General features: G+C 47.5%; 1 protein-coding gene across 3 annotated transcripts in view; it reads right to left on the reverse strand.

The window, feature by feature from the left end:
- Positions 1–275: 275 nt before the first annotated feature.
- The window catches only part of BUD13 (BUD13 homolog), a 308,262-nt gene continuing 293,181 nt past the window's right edge, over positions 276–15,356 (reverse strand). For all 3 annotated transcript variants that reach the window (XR_006585963.1, XR_002145297.3, XR_006585962.1), the window contains one exon: positions 276–773. The gene's annotated coding sequence lies outside the window, so the exon portion shown is untranslated. The remainder of the gene's footprint in view (positions 774–15,356) is intronic.

The raw sequence follows: 15,356 nt of genomic DNA on the forward strand, positions 1-15,356 counted from the left end.
ATGTCTGTTTTGTGCCCGCTGGGCATGAGGCAGGGAACTCACACACACAAGGGTCTCTGATCCCAAGGAACAATGTATGGAAGTTGAGGGATGAGGACATCTATGTCAAGGATAACTTGGCTTCCTGTACTCATCACTTGAGAAGCAAAAGGATGCCAAGGAGGAAGCCCTAGGGACAGCAGTCAGGCCTCAGCAGCTGTCAGGATTTGCAGAGTAGTGTGAATCCCTGAGAGCAGGAGGGGGAAGGTAGGAAGGGACTGGGGGTCAGCACTTACCTGCCCCTGGGGTGGCCTAGGTGCTGCAGGAACTGACCCGGCTGAGGGCAATGACTTTTGAGGCTCAGTCTGGTGAACAAGCAGGTACCAGGGAACACCACTCTCTCCAGTCTCAGTCTGGGGTGAGTTCCAAGAAGACTTAGAGTAATCCTTGGAAGGCTCACGTTTAAGGACTGGAATTTGACTGAATCCCAGAATGGAGATTGGTGGGCACACAGGACAGGGCTTTGAGCCCGCTGCCAGAACAAGAATTCAGGTGCACAGCCAAAGTCATCAGAACCAGCACATGGCATCAAGGTGGGGACAACAAAGAGGAGGCAGGGGTCCTCATCCGGATCCTTCTGGACAATCCTCCTCGCTCACTGATTCACTCTGGCTCCAGGTGCAGAACATGGCTCCCCTTTATATGAAGGACCAGCAGGCCAGCTGTGGGCAGGACCTGCTAGAGGCTGGGCCCGAGTAGGGTCTTCCCAGAACAGGTGGGACATCAGTTGAGTGCTAAAGGATGAAAATAGAGGGGAGAGCATCACTGAAGTGAGAAAAGATACAGAGGTGGGTTTTTTATGGCATGCTTCCCGTTCAGTCCGAAAAACGTGTTCTACCGGAGTTTAGAACAAAGACTAGTGCTTATCACATTTGGGAATACAGATTGGGGCTAGATCCTAAGGAGAGTTGAATATTGGGAATTCTTCTGGAGGTACTTTAGAACCAGTGAAAGGATATATATAGGGTGGAGGTGAAGGAATGCATATAGAGAAAGTGGCCTCTTGGGGTCTCACATCTTCCATGGAAAATCCAAGGAGAGAGTAGGAAACCCTCTCATTGCAGCTGCTGACCAGGTTGAGAGTTCCAGGTAGGAAGGAAAGAGATTGACCCAGGCTATGATTATTGGGGGGGGGGGGGGGGGCAGGGGGGAGTGTAGGACAAAGTGTGGAGAAGCAGAACCATGCTTACAGTGTGCTCTCTGGGGCCAACCCACACCTGGCTTTGGGTCTGGGGCTCAGCTTTGGGATTAGCCATGGGATAAAGACAAGGCAACATCAAATGCCTGTTCCCACTTTCCCCTCCAACAGCCTTCTCCTCCTTTCCCCCCTCTTCCTTTTCTCTTGGTCTCCATGTAGGATGTGTTCCTGGCTTCTCCCTGCTCCCCCCTGCAGGGTGACTGCCTTCCAGCCACAGAGAAGTGGGTGTGTCAGACCGTAGATCACCACAGAAGGGTTGACACCTTGTGTGTAATGAAGAGAGAAATGCATCAGGGGTGTTTAGGGGAGATGACAGGTGATCACAGAGGCCTCCTCCTTGCCCAGATGTATTTTGTCAACTGATCACTCAGCAGACCAGAGAGGGAGCTCAGCCAAACCCCCTGGGTGCTCTGGAGGGATGGGGGCTCTTTTGATCCCAGACGTGCTTCACTCTGGCCTTAGCCACACTCCTGCTGCTCCCCTGGTGGGGTGGAGTGAGGAGGGGACAGGCTCCCTTTGAAGCTCATCCTGAGACTGGGCAGAGAGCTTCCTTTCCCTGTAGAAAAATGAGAGCAGCAAGCTATGATGTGCTTGGAAATCAAATCCCCCGAGAGCAGAGATGATGCTCTGGCCAAGGGTACAGTGGCTTCCCGCACAGCACTAACTTTTCCAAGGCTCCCCCCACCTGCATAGACAACATAGCCATATGACCTTGAAAAGCCACCAACTCTGAACTTCAGCCTCATTATCTGTGAGACAGGGATAATTCCATATTTTATTAAATCTGGGATACCACTGATTAGAAGACCTACCATTCTGTTATTTACCACTAAGAAAGAACTTACTGCCAATTAAACTATGATATGCCATCCTGTAAGGCACATCCTGATGTCACAGATGTTGAGATGGGAGGAAATACCCATGTGAAAATTTGTGGAATATGATCATTCTGCACAAGGCTCTGAGGAGGATCAAGCTATGATGAGCAACAACATGCTTTGTAAACTCTGAAACACAAAAACATGAGTTTTGTGCAGTATCAGAAGATTGATTCTGGGAAAGATCTTGATGGCACTAGAAAGTGAGCTTCTCAAGGGAAGGCATTCTGGTCTGTCTCCTTCACCACAGTAGCCCTAGTGCCTGGGTCACTGTTTGGCACATAATAGGCTCATGGTAAATACATCTGAAGCCATAAATGATGAGTGACCTGTGAAGTCCCAAAACATGACAGTCTCGCACGGTGACAGGTCTATCTGCACTGCCAGGGGGCAGTGTTGAGTCTGGGGTCTGCGGGGGGCCCCCCCCCCCCCCCCGCTCTCCTTCCGACACCTTGGGTATATAGGACGGGAGAGTCCAAGCAGACTCATGGTCAGGGCTTCCAGAGACTTGCAGGGCACGGCCTCTCAGAGCCTGGCTCAGTTTTCATCAAATGAGGCTGGCAGGCTATCCCACTGAGCAAGTGAGAATTATCCCCACTCCTGAACAACACAGACGTTGGAGGCAGTTCTTAAGCAACAACTACATGAACCACCAGGGGCTGAGTCCCCACCTGTGTCAAGGTGCCATCAAAGTTAGTTTCTTCTGGGCTTCTCTTTCTTGGCTACTAAGTGGCCACCTGTTCCTCCCATCTTCACAGGGGTCTTCCCTCTGTTTGTACCTGTGTCCCAATCTCCTCTTCTTGACAGGACACCAGTCATGTTGGACTAAGCCCTTTCCTAGTGACCTCATTTTGCCTTCATTTCCTCTTTAACAGTCCTATTTCCAAATATATTCACATTCTGAGGCGTTGGGGGTTAGGGCTTCATCATAGGGATTTGTGCACACACAACTCAGCTCATAACAGTTCAATAAACCTTTAATAACTACGTACTTCAGAACAGGCGGTGTGCCAAGTGATGGGAACACATAAATAAATAAGACTGGCCTCAAATGGATCACAATCCAGTGGGGGAAAATAGGTACAGGAACAGATGACCATTTGGTGGAAGTGCAATGAGAAATGTATCAACCCAGTAGGAGGGCCAAGAAGGGCCACCTGTCCTAGCCTAAGGAGTGGGAGGTGGTCAGGGAAGGCTTCCTGGAGGAGGTGATATCTTAGCTGACTGTTAAGGATGAACATAAGCCAAATTGAAGTTGGGGAGAGGGAGAAAAGAGGATACTCCTGAGAGAAGAAACAAGACCCAAAGTGTGTTGATACACAGCCACATAGCAGGACATGCTTAGCATCCTACTTTTGCCCAGTGAGGCAATGGAGAGTGACGCCTCCTTAAATTTTGTGCCCTAGGGACTTCACTTGCCTCACCCTGGTTCCAGCCCTGAAGAACCACAAATGGTTCAGTGTTGCTGGAGCATGAGATTCAAATCAGTGGCTAGTGAGCAGCAAGACAAGATTTAGAGGTAGGTCCTGAAGGCCTGTGCGCAGTGCAAGGAGATTGGCCTTCATCCTGTAAGTGATGGGGAGTGAAGGGTTCCAGGATGGACTTCAGTTGTGTGCCCCCAGGAGCATTCTTAGCCCCTCAAACTAGGTGGGCACATACTTCATGGGTAATTATGAGATACACAGGCACCCAGTGCCTGATTAGTAACTGTCATGTGGAGACAGGACAGTAAAAGCACTGCCTAGGGTCATCACAAAAATTAAACGAGAAGAACCCATGTAATGTGTTTAGTATTGTGCTTGAAGCATAGTAGTTGTTCAAAAGCATTCGTTTCTTCTAAGTCCTTTTTGGTCCTTATCACATTCTGCCATTTAGTGTATTTACTTGCATGCTAACCTCTCACGTTCTTTATGGAGCAAGGACTGTGATTTAGCAGAGGCTGGATGGGCTTGTGGCAATAAAACAGGTTTTGGAGTCAGACAGGAAGACCTGGATTCCCATCCAGGCCCACCGCATACCCACCAGCCGTGTGACCTTGGACAGACTGTTTCATTTTGTTAAACCTCCATTTCCTCATCTAAAAATACTCATCTCTAAAAATACTCAAGTGGAAGTGCCTGGCTCATGAGACACAATTAGCAATATTTGTTGAGTGTGAGAATGAAGAGGGAAGAGAGAGGCTGCCTGCCTTGGCTTCCTGCCCTATTGTCCACATTAAGACCTGGTCACCCTTGACTTTTCTTCTCTCTTACCTATGCACCTAATTAATCACCAAGCTCAGGTCATGCCATCTCCTTCTTAGTTTAGAACCCATCCACTTCTCTTTCTCCCGGCTGCCTTGCTCTGAACCTCTTCATCCAGGCCACCATGTTTCTAGGCTGACTTCCCGGAAGGGCTGCCTTCTGTGGAGCCACCTTCCATAGACATACTGTTGGCCACCTACCCAGGGGTCCACCTCTCTTCCACATAGTGCAAAGGTAAGTGGATTCATCAAAGCCAATCATGACAAATTCATTCTCCTTGTCGGTGATTCATTTGGGAAGGGGCAGGGAACCCAAACCTGGCTGAAGAAGGGTAAGCAAATCTGCTGGAGGGCTTCAGGGAAAGTTTTTCATACTGATGGAGAGACATAGCTCCTCTTCCTCCAATGAAGGGTATCCTGTCTGCACGGGAAGCACCTTGCATGTGAGGAGTCATGGCCCACATGCTGAAGACCGCAGAGCAGAAATATGGGAAGACCCTGGGTTCGCATGGCATCACGCAGCTGCCCAATAAACCAATCCTAGACACTTGCTGCCGCCTTGCATCTCGCCATTTGAGATAAGAGGTTCTCACTCTCTAACTAGTTTCGTCTGGGTTCCCTAGGACTTGCAGCATCCTGACGGATACGGCTGCCCGCTCCCGGTGTCAACTCTCAAATCCTTCTCCACGACCGCACACGATAGAGCTCTGGTGGCAAATCTGGCCATGGCAGCCTTTCCATGGCTTCTCCTTGGCATCAATTTCAAGTCCAGTTACTTAGCATGCCCTTCAATGCCCTTCCTGATCCAGCCCCTGCCTCCTCTACAACCCTGCATCCTTTTATTTCTCTCTCTCCTGGGCCCTCTTAACCCCACCATGCCTACAATCTATTCTCAACCCTCTGGGCAAGTCATTGAACCTTCCTGTCTTCAACTTCCTCATCTGCAAAGTATCTATACCATACGATTGTTGTGCAAACAAAAGGAGTTCATATATGTAAAGAACTGGTGCCCAGATTAATCTGTAAAGTGCCACATAAATATTGTTGTATCATTATTACTGACATTTCCCCAAATGTGCCTTTTTCAGGCCTCCTGTTTCTTTCCATTGGCCAGAGGCAGACGACAAGTCCCTAGAGGATGGCAGGGTCACAGGATAGGAGGAGCCTTGAGTCCCTCAACTACCACATAGGCATGTGGGGCTGTTATGTGTTCAGGCAATAAATCCTAGCATGAATTTGTTTGCTACAGCAGACAGCACTCTACTAACTAAACTGGCTCCCCTACAACCTGCCCCCAGTGTCCCTGTGATAACCCCTCTTCTAGCAACTAGCAGGCTGTGTTGTCACCGTCAGTTTACATTTCCTTTTCCCTTCCTAACTAGAAGCAGGAGTGAGTTGATTCACCTTTGAGTACTATTATGGATTGAATTGTGTCCCCCCTCACCCTGTCCTGCTTCCAATATGTTTAAGTCCTAACCCCCAATACCTTAGAATGTGACCTTAGTTGGAAATGGCATCATTGCTGATGTGATTGGTTAAGATGAGGTCATACAGGAGGAAAGCAGTGGGTGCCTAATCCAATATGACTTCCATCCTTACAAGAAGAGAGAGGGGTGCCTGGGTGGCTCAGTCGGTTGAGCGTCTGACTTCAGCTCAGGCCATGATCTCTCAGTTGATGAGTTTGAGCCCCACGTTGGGCTCTGTGCTGACAGTTTGGAGCCTGGAGCCTGCTTCCAATTCTGTGTCTCCCTCTCTCTCTCTGCCTCTCCCCCGCTCAAGCTCTGTCTCTCTCTGTCTCAAAAAAGAAGATAAACATTTAAAAAAATTTTTAGAACAAGAAGAGAGAAATTTGGACACAGGCACGCACAGAGGGAAGACAATGTGAAGATACACATACACATAGGGAGACAGCCATGTGACGATGGAGGCAGAGACTGGAGAGATGCAGCGGCAGGCCAAGGTCACCAAGGTGGCCAGCCACCAGCGGAAGCTTTAAGAGGTAAGGAAGGATTCCCAGGGTCTCAGAGGGAGCATGGCCCTGCTGACACCTTCATTTCAGACTTCTGGGCTGCAGAACTGTGAGAACATAAATTTCTGTCATTTTCAGCTACCTCGTTTGCGGTACTTTATTTCGGCAGCCCTAAGGAACAGATGCAAGTACCAGCTCTTACAACAGTGTCAGAACCAGAGTGGGAACTTCATTAATATTTGTGGATGGAGTGGAGGGAGGGAGGGAGGGAGGGAGGAAGGAAGGAAGGAGGGAGGGAGGGAGGGAGGGAGGGAGGGAGGGAGGGAGGAAGGAAGGAAGGAAGGAAGGAAGGAAGGAAGGAAGAAGGAGGGAGGGAGGAAGGAAGGAAGGAAGAAGGAGGGAGGGAGGGAGGGAGGGAGGGAGGGAGGGAGGGAGGAAGGAAGGAAGGAAGGAAGGAAGGAAGGAAGGAAGGAAGAGGGAAGGAAGGAAGGAAGGAAGGAAGGAAGGAAGGAAGGAAGGAAGAAGGAGGGAGGGAGGGAGGGAGGGAGGAAGGAAGAAGGAGGGAGGGAGGGAGGGAGGGAGGGAGGGAGGAGGGAGGGAGGGAGGGAGGAAGGAAGAAGGGAGGGAGGGAGGGAGGAAGGAAGAAGGGAGGGAGGGAGGGAGGGAGGGAGGAAGGAAGGAAGGAAGGAAGGAGGAAGGAAGACAGGAGGAGGGAAGGAAGGAAGGAAGGAAGGAAGGAAGGAAGGAAGGAAGGAGGAAGGAAGACAGGAGGAGGGAAGGAAGGAAGGAAGGAAGGAAGGAAGGAAGGAAGGAAGGAAGGAAGGAAGAAGGAAGAAGGAGGAAGGAAGGAAGGAAGAAGGAGGGAGGAAGGGAGGGAGGGAGGGAGAAAGGAAGGAAGGAAGACAGGAGGAAGGAAGGAAGGAAGGAGGAAGGAGGGAGGGAGGGAGGGAATGAGGGAGGGAAGGAGGGAGGAAGGAAGGAAGAAGGAGGGAGGGAGGGAGGGAGGGGGGGGAGGGAGGGAGGGAGGGAGGGAGGGAGGGAGGAAGGAAGGAAGGAAGGAAGGAAGGAAGGAAGGAAGGAAGAGGGAAGGAAGGAAGACAGGAGGAAGGAAGGAAGGAAGGAAGGAAGGAAGGAAGGAAGGAAGGAAGGAAGGAAGGAAGGAAGGAAGGAAGGAGAAAAAGAAAGAATAAGATGGAAGTGACTTTTGCTTCCCTTTGATCTCCTTCTAGACAGTTACCAGGGGTTTTTTTAGGCTTTGGACACAGGAAGAGAGGATTTCTTCCGGAGAATGCTGTAAGTGTGTGCTTGGAGCACTCTCCTGGAAGAAGTGAGTGAGGCTGAAGAAACATCTCCTTGAGGCCACCAACTGACAAAATAATATGAGCTTATAAAGCGAGAGTCTCCCTATGGCCTCATAAGCTGGGAGAGAGAATAAAATACTTTAAAAAAAAATGAGAGGCAGCATCACATAATTTCTCTTAAGTGTCTTCTGGGCACCAGTAGCCTATAAATAGACAGTGCATCTGGTGTGGGAGCTGTCTTGGGGAGGGGGGAAGCAAAGACTAGGGTGCCATTCACAGGCTGCAGGCTCTGGACCTTTCTAGGGTTATCCAGACTGTGGGGTGGGGGTGGGCTGGGTCAAAGAGCTGAGGCTGCACCGAGGGCCCTGGGAGGGCAGCTGGGGGACAGGGGTAAAGCAGAGGCTAGGTGGTGGACCTGCCAACCAGCCGACCTACAGGGCAAGAACAACCCTCCCATCCCAACATTGGTAATGTAGCAGTCCACTATCCGCTGGTGGGAGACACGGGGACTGCAGCTTCCGATTGCTGCTGTAGCAAATGGCCACAAATTACTGGCTTAAAACACAATTTATTATCTTTCAGTTCTGGAGGTCAGCTCAGAAAGGGTCTCACGGGGCTAAAATCAGGGTATCAGCAGGGCTGCATTCCCTTCTGGAAGTGCTAGGGGAGGATCCATTCCCTGGCCTTTTGAAGCTCCTAGAAGCTGTACTGTTTCCTCATCTCCCCTGTCTTCGAAGCAAACAACACTGGGCTGGGTCCTCATCTGCCATCTCTCTGGGTCTCCTTCTTCTGCCTCCTTCCTCCACCTTTAAAGGCCTTTGTGATTACATTGGGTCCACTGGAACAACCCCAGGTGGCCTCCCTACTTTAAGGTCAGCTGATTAGCAGCCTTAATTCCCCTTTGCCATGTAAAGTAACAAATCACGGGGTCCAGGGGTTAGAACATGGATATCTTTGGGGGTGGGTGGACATTATTCTCTTATGTCTCCGATCCCCAAAGATACAAGCCCATCCTACAAGCAAAATACAAACGCATTCACACTACTTCTGATACAAGCTATATTAGCCAGTGTTCAACCAGAGAAGCAGAACCAAGAGGAGGTGTATATTGAGATGAATTGTAAGAAATTTGCTTACATCGTTGTGGGGGTCGGCTAGGCAAGTCTGGAACTTGCAGGGCAGGCTGTGACTCTAGGATATGGACTTGACGTGCTAAGCATGAGCAAAATTTCCTCTTCTCTCAGGGAGGGCTCAACCCTGCCTTCCAGATCTTTCAACAGGATCAAGCCTACCGGGATGATTTAGGATAACCTCCCCTATTTAAAGTCACCTGACTGGATTTTAATCACATCTACAAACTATCTTCACAGCAACAGCTAGATGAGTGTTCGATGGAATATGTGGGGACCGCAGCCTAAGCACGTTGACACGTCAAGGAGACCACCACACATGTAAGGTGGCTCACTGAGGACGCAGTCCTCTTCCCTCCCCAGCCTGCTAACCGCAAGCTCCTGGACACCTCGGAATGGATGACAATTTTGAGGACGGTCCTCTCTGTGGACTTAAAGGGGTCTAAGGAGCCCACAAAGCTGCTGCTGCTGCTCTTGTCTACTGTTCTCTGAGATTAGTGGCTCCTTAAGAATAAAGGCTAGGATTTTATATTTATATTTGCATCTGGCACTGCCTAACCCAGTGATCCTTGTATAGGATGCTTCATCAGGGAACATTGCTTGGAAGGTTTTTGTCTTTGTTGAGTAAATATTCTCTCCTGTTCCTAACCTGCCAACCCCCTTGGGCAGCTGCCAATCTGAGTGCATTTCCAGCTACTAATTGAAATATTGGTACAACTTGCCTCCCATCACAGTGTCATATATGGCCAGGTGGCATCAGGGGGATAATGAGAAATCATACTAGGGGTGGGAGTGGGGTGAACACACAAATAGATTACAAGAAGAAGCCATGGCACCTGTTTGTAGAGACATTTGTAAACAAAAAAGAGCCCAGTCTGCCTAGATCAGGGTGAATGTTGACTTGTCTGGAGACCATCGTCCTCAGCATGGCCCGACGGCCTGAGAGATCTCTTACTCCTGAGTGTTCCAGATCTTTGGGAGATCCAGGATGCCCGTGATACCAAGGACAAAGGGAAGAGTCTCACAAGCCAGGCCTTGGAGAACCTTTTGTCATAACCCCTTATTTTACAGAGACTCAGAGAGGGAGAGTGATTTGCTTAAAGTCACACAGCCAGCTAGGCTGACAGATCTGGTACTAGAAGCCAAGGCTCATGATTCTGATGCACTTTTTAAATTTGCACTATGCTCTTGTGTCAACCTCAGTGATGTCACATTCCAGGATACTCAGAACTCGATCTAAGCATCCAAAAGGGTTAGGCATATCTATCTCTCCAAAGTTCCAGTGAAATGATATATTCGCTGATGGGAGTATCTTTAACATCTGCCCCTTAAATAAGCATGAATTCTAAATAAAAACGTTTGCAACTTAGGAAAGGTTCCCTGTCCATTCTCTTCAACCAAATTACTTCCGTGAAGTGCATTCAATACAGGAATTCTGGAACCCCCACTGTTTTCACAGGATCTTTGGATACTTGTGATTCACTGGCTTGAGCAATCTCTTGAAAACCAAGCCCAAATGAAAAGTGTTTCATTTGCACGTAACTGGATCACTACCCAAGAATAATTCACGGGATGTATCAGAACTTATTTTTGTTTAATGATTTATTCAACAGGGGAAGTTTTCCCTTTGTCCATGGTATAATCGTGGTGCTGGGCACGTTCCACAGATTGATGGCTACAATGGGCAGATTTCTAAGATGACCTCCCAGTGCCATCCCCTGGTGCAAACATCCTGTATCCCCTCCCATCAAGGATGGGCAGGACCTGTAAATATACTAGTATGATAGAGAAAGATGGGATAAAATAGGCAGAGATGGAAAGGTTAGGACCTGAGGTCCTGAGGTGGGGGAAAAACACAGATTTTGAAACAATGCTGGGAGCACAGAGCAAACTCCCTCGAGCCTAAGGTTCCTCTTAAGAATGTAACAGACACGGGCCACCTGGGTGACTCAGTCGGTTAAGCATATGACTTCAGCTCAGGTCATGATGTCGTGGTTCGTGAGTTCGAGCCCCGCGTCGGGCTCTGTGCTGACAGCTTGGAGCCTGCTTCAGAATCTGTGACTCCCTCTCTCTCTGCCCCTCCCTCACTCATGCTGTCTCTGTCTCTCAAAAAATAAACATTAAAAAATTAAAAAAAAAAAAGAATGTAACAGCCACCACCTACTCCATCTCAGGTTCCCTTGAGGAATTTGACAATCAAAATACCTAACTAAGATAAGTAACCCATAAAACTTATGTTATAGGAGGGATGGTATGACCATAGTCCGACTCCTCACACAGAGGAATCGAGCCAATCAGGAATGGACAACCCAGCACCTAGGGTTATCTGACCAATAATGGCAGGACCTGAGAAGGAACGAGGGAAAAGGGAAGATGGGGGTGGGGGAGCAACCAAAACCCTATAAGACAGAAGTCCCTTGCCTATAGTTGGCGATATTCACTTTGGAATGCCCCCTCTCTGTAAAGAGAGCTTCTATACTATTCTTCCTTTCTGATCTTATACTCTAATAAACTTTTGCCTGATGCTCATTTTGTGTCCGCCTCTTCATTCTTCAAAGCAGCGAGACGACGAACTCCAGGTATTGAGGTGAAAAATCCTGCAACACTAAGATAGTCACTCCCTTGAGGACGTTACACTACATAAGACTCCTTCATAGGAGACTGGATGGAGATTCTCCTAGGAGTAGCTGAGGACCCCGGGCCAATGGCTAGTAATGAAATGGGGGCCTCAGTCCTACAACCTCAAGGAACTAAATTCTGTCAGTAGTTTGCAAGAGGTTCCCAAGCTTCAGATGAGAACACAGCCCAGCAGATACCTTAATTTTGATGCCTTGTGAGACACTGAGCAGAGAACCCAGCCAACCCGTGCCAATTCCTAGCCTATGGGAACCATGAGATACTAAATGGTTATGGTTTTCAGCCGCTGAGTTTGTGGTAATGTGTTACACACCAGTAGGAAAATACAGCTGACTCTTGAACAACATGGGTTTGCATTGCACAGGCCCACTTAAATGCAGATTTTTTTTTTCAATAAATGCAGTACAGTGTTGCAGATGTATTTTCTCTTTCTTATGATTTTCTTAGTAACATTTTCTTTTTCCTAGCTGACTTCATTGGGAGAATACACTATATAATATATATGTAACATACAAAACATGGGTTAATTGACTGTTTATGTTACTGGTGAGGCTTCCGGTCAAGAGTAGGCTATCAGTAATTATGTTTTAGGGATGTCAGAATTTTTATGTGGATTTTCAACTATGCAGGAAATTGGTGTCCCAACCCGCCCATACCCCCACCCCACCCCCACGTGGTTCAAGGGTCAACTGCAGTAACACAGCTCCCGAGCATTCTTTCTATCCAAGCACAAAGAAAAAATAGTATTTATATAGCACAGTGAGATAAATGGTTGAAGCCACCCAGGCTGGGGGCTCTGACACCCACGCCCCAGTCTGCCACTCGGAGAGTTGAGGGCATCAAGTATCTAGCCCCACCTATCAGGAAGCTCTGTACACAGAAAGTCCTATCAGCTCTTGAAGCTGTAAACACAATCTCAATTCAGAAATCAGAATGTGTGGCAGCTCTCACAACTCCATTTGACTTGGGGTCAAGCGTCCTTCCCCTCCGGCAGGATGCTGCTGCCTCTGGAATGCAAGGTTTGTGCCAGGGGTCCCGCTGGGGTGTCCCTTGTCGGTGACAGACTCTGCACTCTTCTCATTGCACCCAGAGTCATTCCCCCGGGTCCCTGGGGACCACAGGCACTGCAGACCCTTTGTGGGAGTACCCACCCCATGCTGGAGTATAAGGATTCTGAGAGGCGGGGCCCCTCCAGATCTACACAGCTTCAACCTCCCTTCCAGCACCGCTTAAGTGTGGTCCCAGGGACGTGAGGCTACACTCTGGGTGGCCAGGCAATCGCCCCCGTCCTTGAGGACCCCCTCAGTCTGGTCTGGGCTCTGGCCAACGCTGCAGCCTGCGCCCAGCAGGATGGAGTACAAGGCCCTTGCCAGGGACCCACAGGTTTAAACTTGATAAATCAAGTTCCTTCCAATTCTCCCTCCTCCACTCCACCTCAGCCGCTGGTGGAAATCTTATCTCTTTTTGGGCTGAGAAAGAGACTGTTATTCTCCACAGTCTGGTTCATGATATAAAATCTGTGCACTGAGCCCTCTGGCTTTGGCTTTTGATATTTAAAGCCAAGCTTTAGAAATTCAAAAATACCCTTTTTTCTCTCAAGCACCTTGCCCTTAGAATTGAAATCCATGCCTCTCAATACCATTGCCTCTACAATAGATTTACAAAAGGCTACTTAAGAGCTCAAAAGCCAGGAAAGGGACTCTTTGTTCTCTCTGTATGGTCCCTACCCTCAGGGCCCTGCCAGAGGAAGCCCTGCCAGAAAGCACAGGGTAGAGTCAGGAGTGAAAGGGTTAAAGGAATGGGAAAGACTCCTAGTTTAACATCAAAATTTTACTGCGAGGCATTTATAAAATGCTGGGATGTGTCTCCCCAAGGCTTTGCTAGGTGTGGTTTTCCTGACTCATTCCAGTCAAAGTACTAATAAAAATGAACAATAAATGTTGACACCAATAGTTGACAGATAAGTTTATTAGGTTCATTTACAAGCATTTGTCACCTAAAACTTTTTGAAAACAATCTTGGAGTTTCTACAATGTGCAACTTTAAATACATACTTATTTTATACATGAAAGAGTATATAAAAATATAAGAATCCACAACTATCTGGACAACTAATTTTTGACAAGGTACAGAGGCAAGCCAGCTAATAAAGGATGATCTTTTTAACAAGTGGGGCTGCGACAACTGGACGTCCATATTTTAAAATATTAACTTTTAGCCACGTGTCCCACCATATACAAATATGAACTCGAAATGAATCATAATCCGAAACGTAAAACCTGACACCATAAAACTTCCAGAAGAAACCATAAGAGTAAATCTTTGTGACCTTAGATTAGGCAAAGGCTTTTTATCAAATAAGAAATCAAAAACAGTAGCATCAAAAATATGATCCAAAAAAAAAAAAAAAAAAGATATCTGTCAATTGAACTCATCACAATTAAATCTCTGCTCTTTGAAAGATGCTGTTGACTCGAAGACACCCACAGACAGAGAGAAAATCTTGGAATATATCTGACAAAAGCCTTGGATCCAATATAAACAAAAAGGTTTTAAGATTCAATAAATAAAACAAACCACACAATTTCCTTATTTCTTTTTTTTTTAAGTTTATTTATTTGAGACAGAGAGCACAAGTGGCGTAAGGGCAGAGAGGATCCCAAGCACTGTCAGTGTAAAGCCCGATGTGGAGCTCGAACTCACGAACCATGAAATCATGACCTGAGCCACAGTCTGACACTTAACCCACTGAGCCACCAAGGCGCCCGCACGCAATTTTTTTTAACGAGCAAAAAACTTAAAGACATGAAAAGATGTGCAACATCCTTAGTCATTACGGGAGTGCAAATTAAAAGCACAAGGACATGACACTTCACACTTAGTGGACGGACCTACTTGAAAAAGGCTCATGAGGTGTGGATAGGGAGCTCTCGTCCCCTCCCAGCGGGAATGTGGAATGGTACAACCACTTTGGAAAAGAGCACAGTAGTTTCTTAAAAAGTTAAACACGCGCCTACCCCATGGCCTCACCATTTCTCCCTTAGGTGTTTGCCCAAGAGAAACGAAAGCCTATACCTATACAAAGACTTTTATACAAATGTTCATAGCGCTTTATTTGTAATAGCCCCAAAAGAGGAAACAATCCAGATGCTCATCCCGTGGGGAACTTCATAAACCGTGGTCCATCCACACAATGGAATTGTACTCAGTAATAAAAAGGAATGGACTATTGATCCCATTGATACCATGAATAAATCTCTTATGCTAGATAAAAGAGAATATACATGCTATGTGATTCCATGTACATAAAATTATCAAAATGCAAAATGATTTGTAGTAACAGAAAGCAGATGTGTGGTTGCCTGTGGGGAGATCATGCAAGAAGGGAAGGGGGAGAGCCAGGGGCAGGAGAGATTATAAAGAGACAAGAAGAAATTCCGTGTGTGGGGGGGCGGGGGCAGTGATGGATGTGTTTAGCATTTGAATTATGGTGATGATTTCACAGGTACAGGAGACACGTCAAAACTGAAACTGTACGTTTTAAATATGTACAGTATCTTACACATCAATTATACCTCAATAAAGCTGTTAAAAAGATATGTTTATGAAAACAGCGTGTGTCTCTGGGTCTGTCACAGGGATAGGCTTCTAACACAATCCATACGTACCTTCCAAAACCTGAGCTAAGTTACATACAACTACACGTAGATCTCTCAGATTCGCTGGTTGACCTCATTCAATGTTATGCATAAAATGAACATTTTTAAGTTGGTACTCACGAGAAATGTTAATATAGTTTCAGTAACTATTAAAGTCTGTGAATGTTGTGGCAAGTACATCAGTAGACACTTAGTCCTTCATACTATGTTTTCAACGATCTGCAGTCTGAGTGGGTGAGGGCAGGAGAGGAGGTTGGGCAAGAGGTGGGGAGGGATGGGGGTGTGCTGTGGGAAATGGCAGTC

Source organism: Felis catus, chromosome D1 (genome assembly GCF_018350175.1).
Source record: "Felis catus isolate Fca126 chromosome D1, F.catus_Fca126_mat1.0, whole genome shotgun sequence".
Classification (NCBI taxonomy): Eukaryota; Metazoa; Chordata; class Mammalia; order Carnivora; family Felidae; genus Felis; species Felis catus.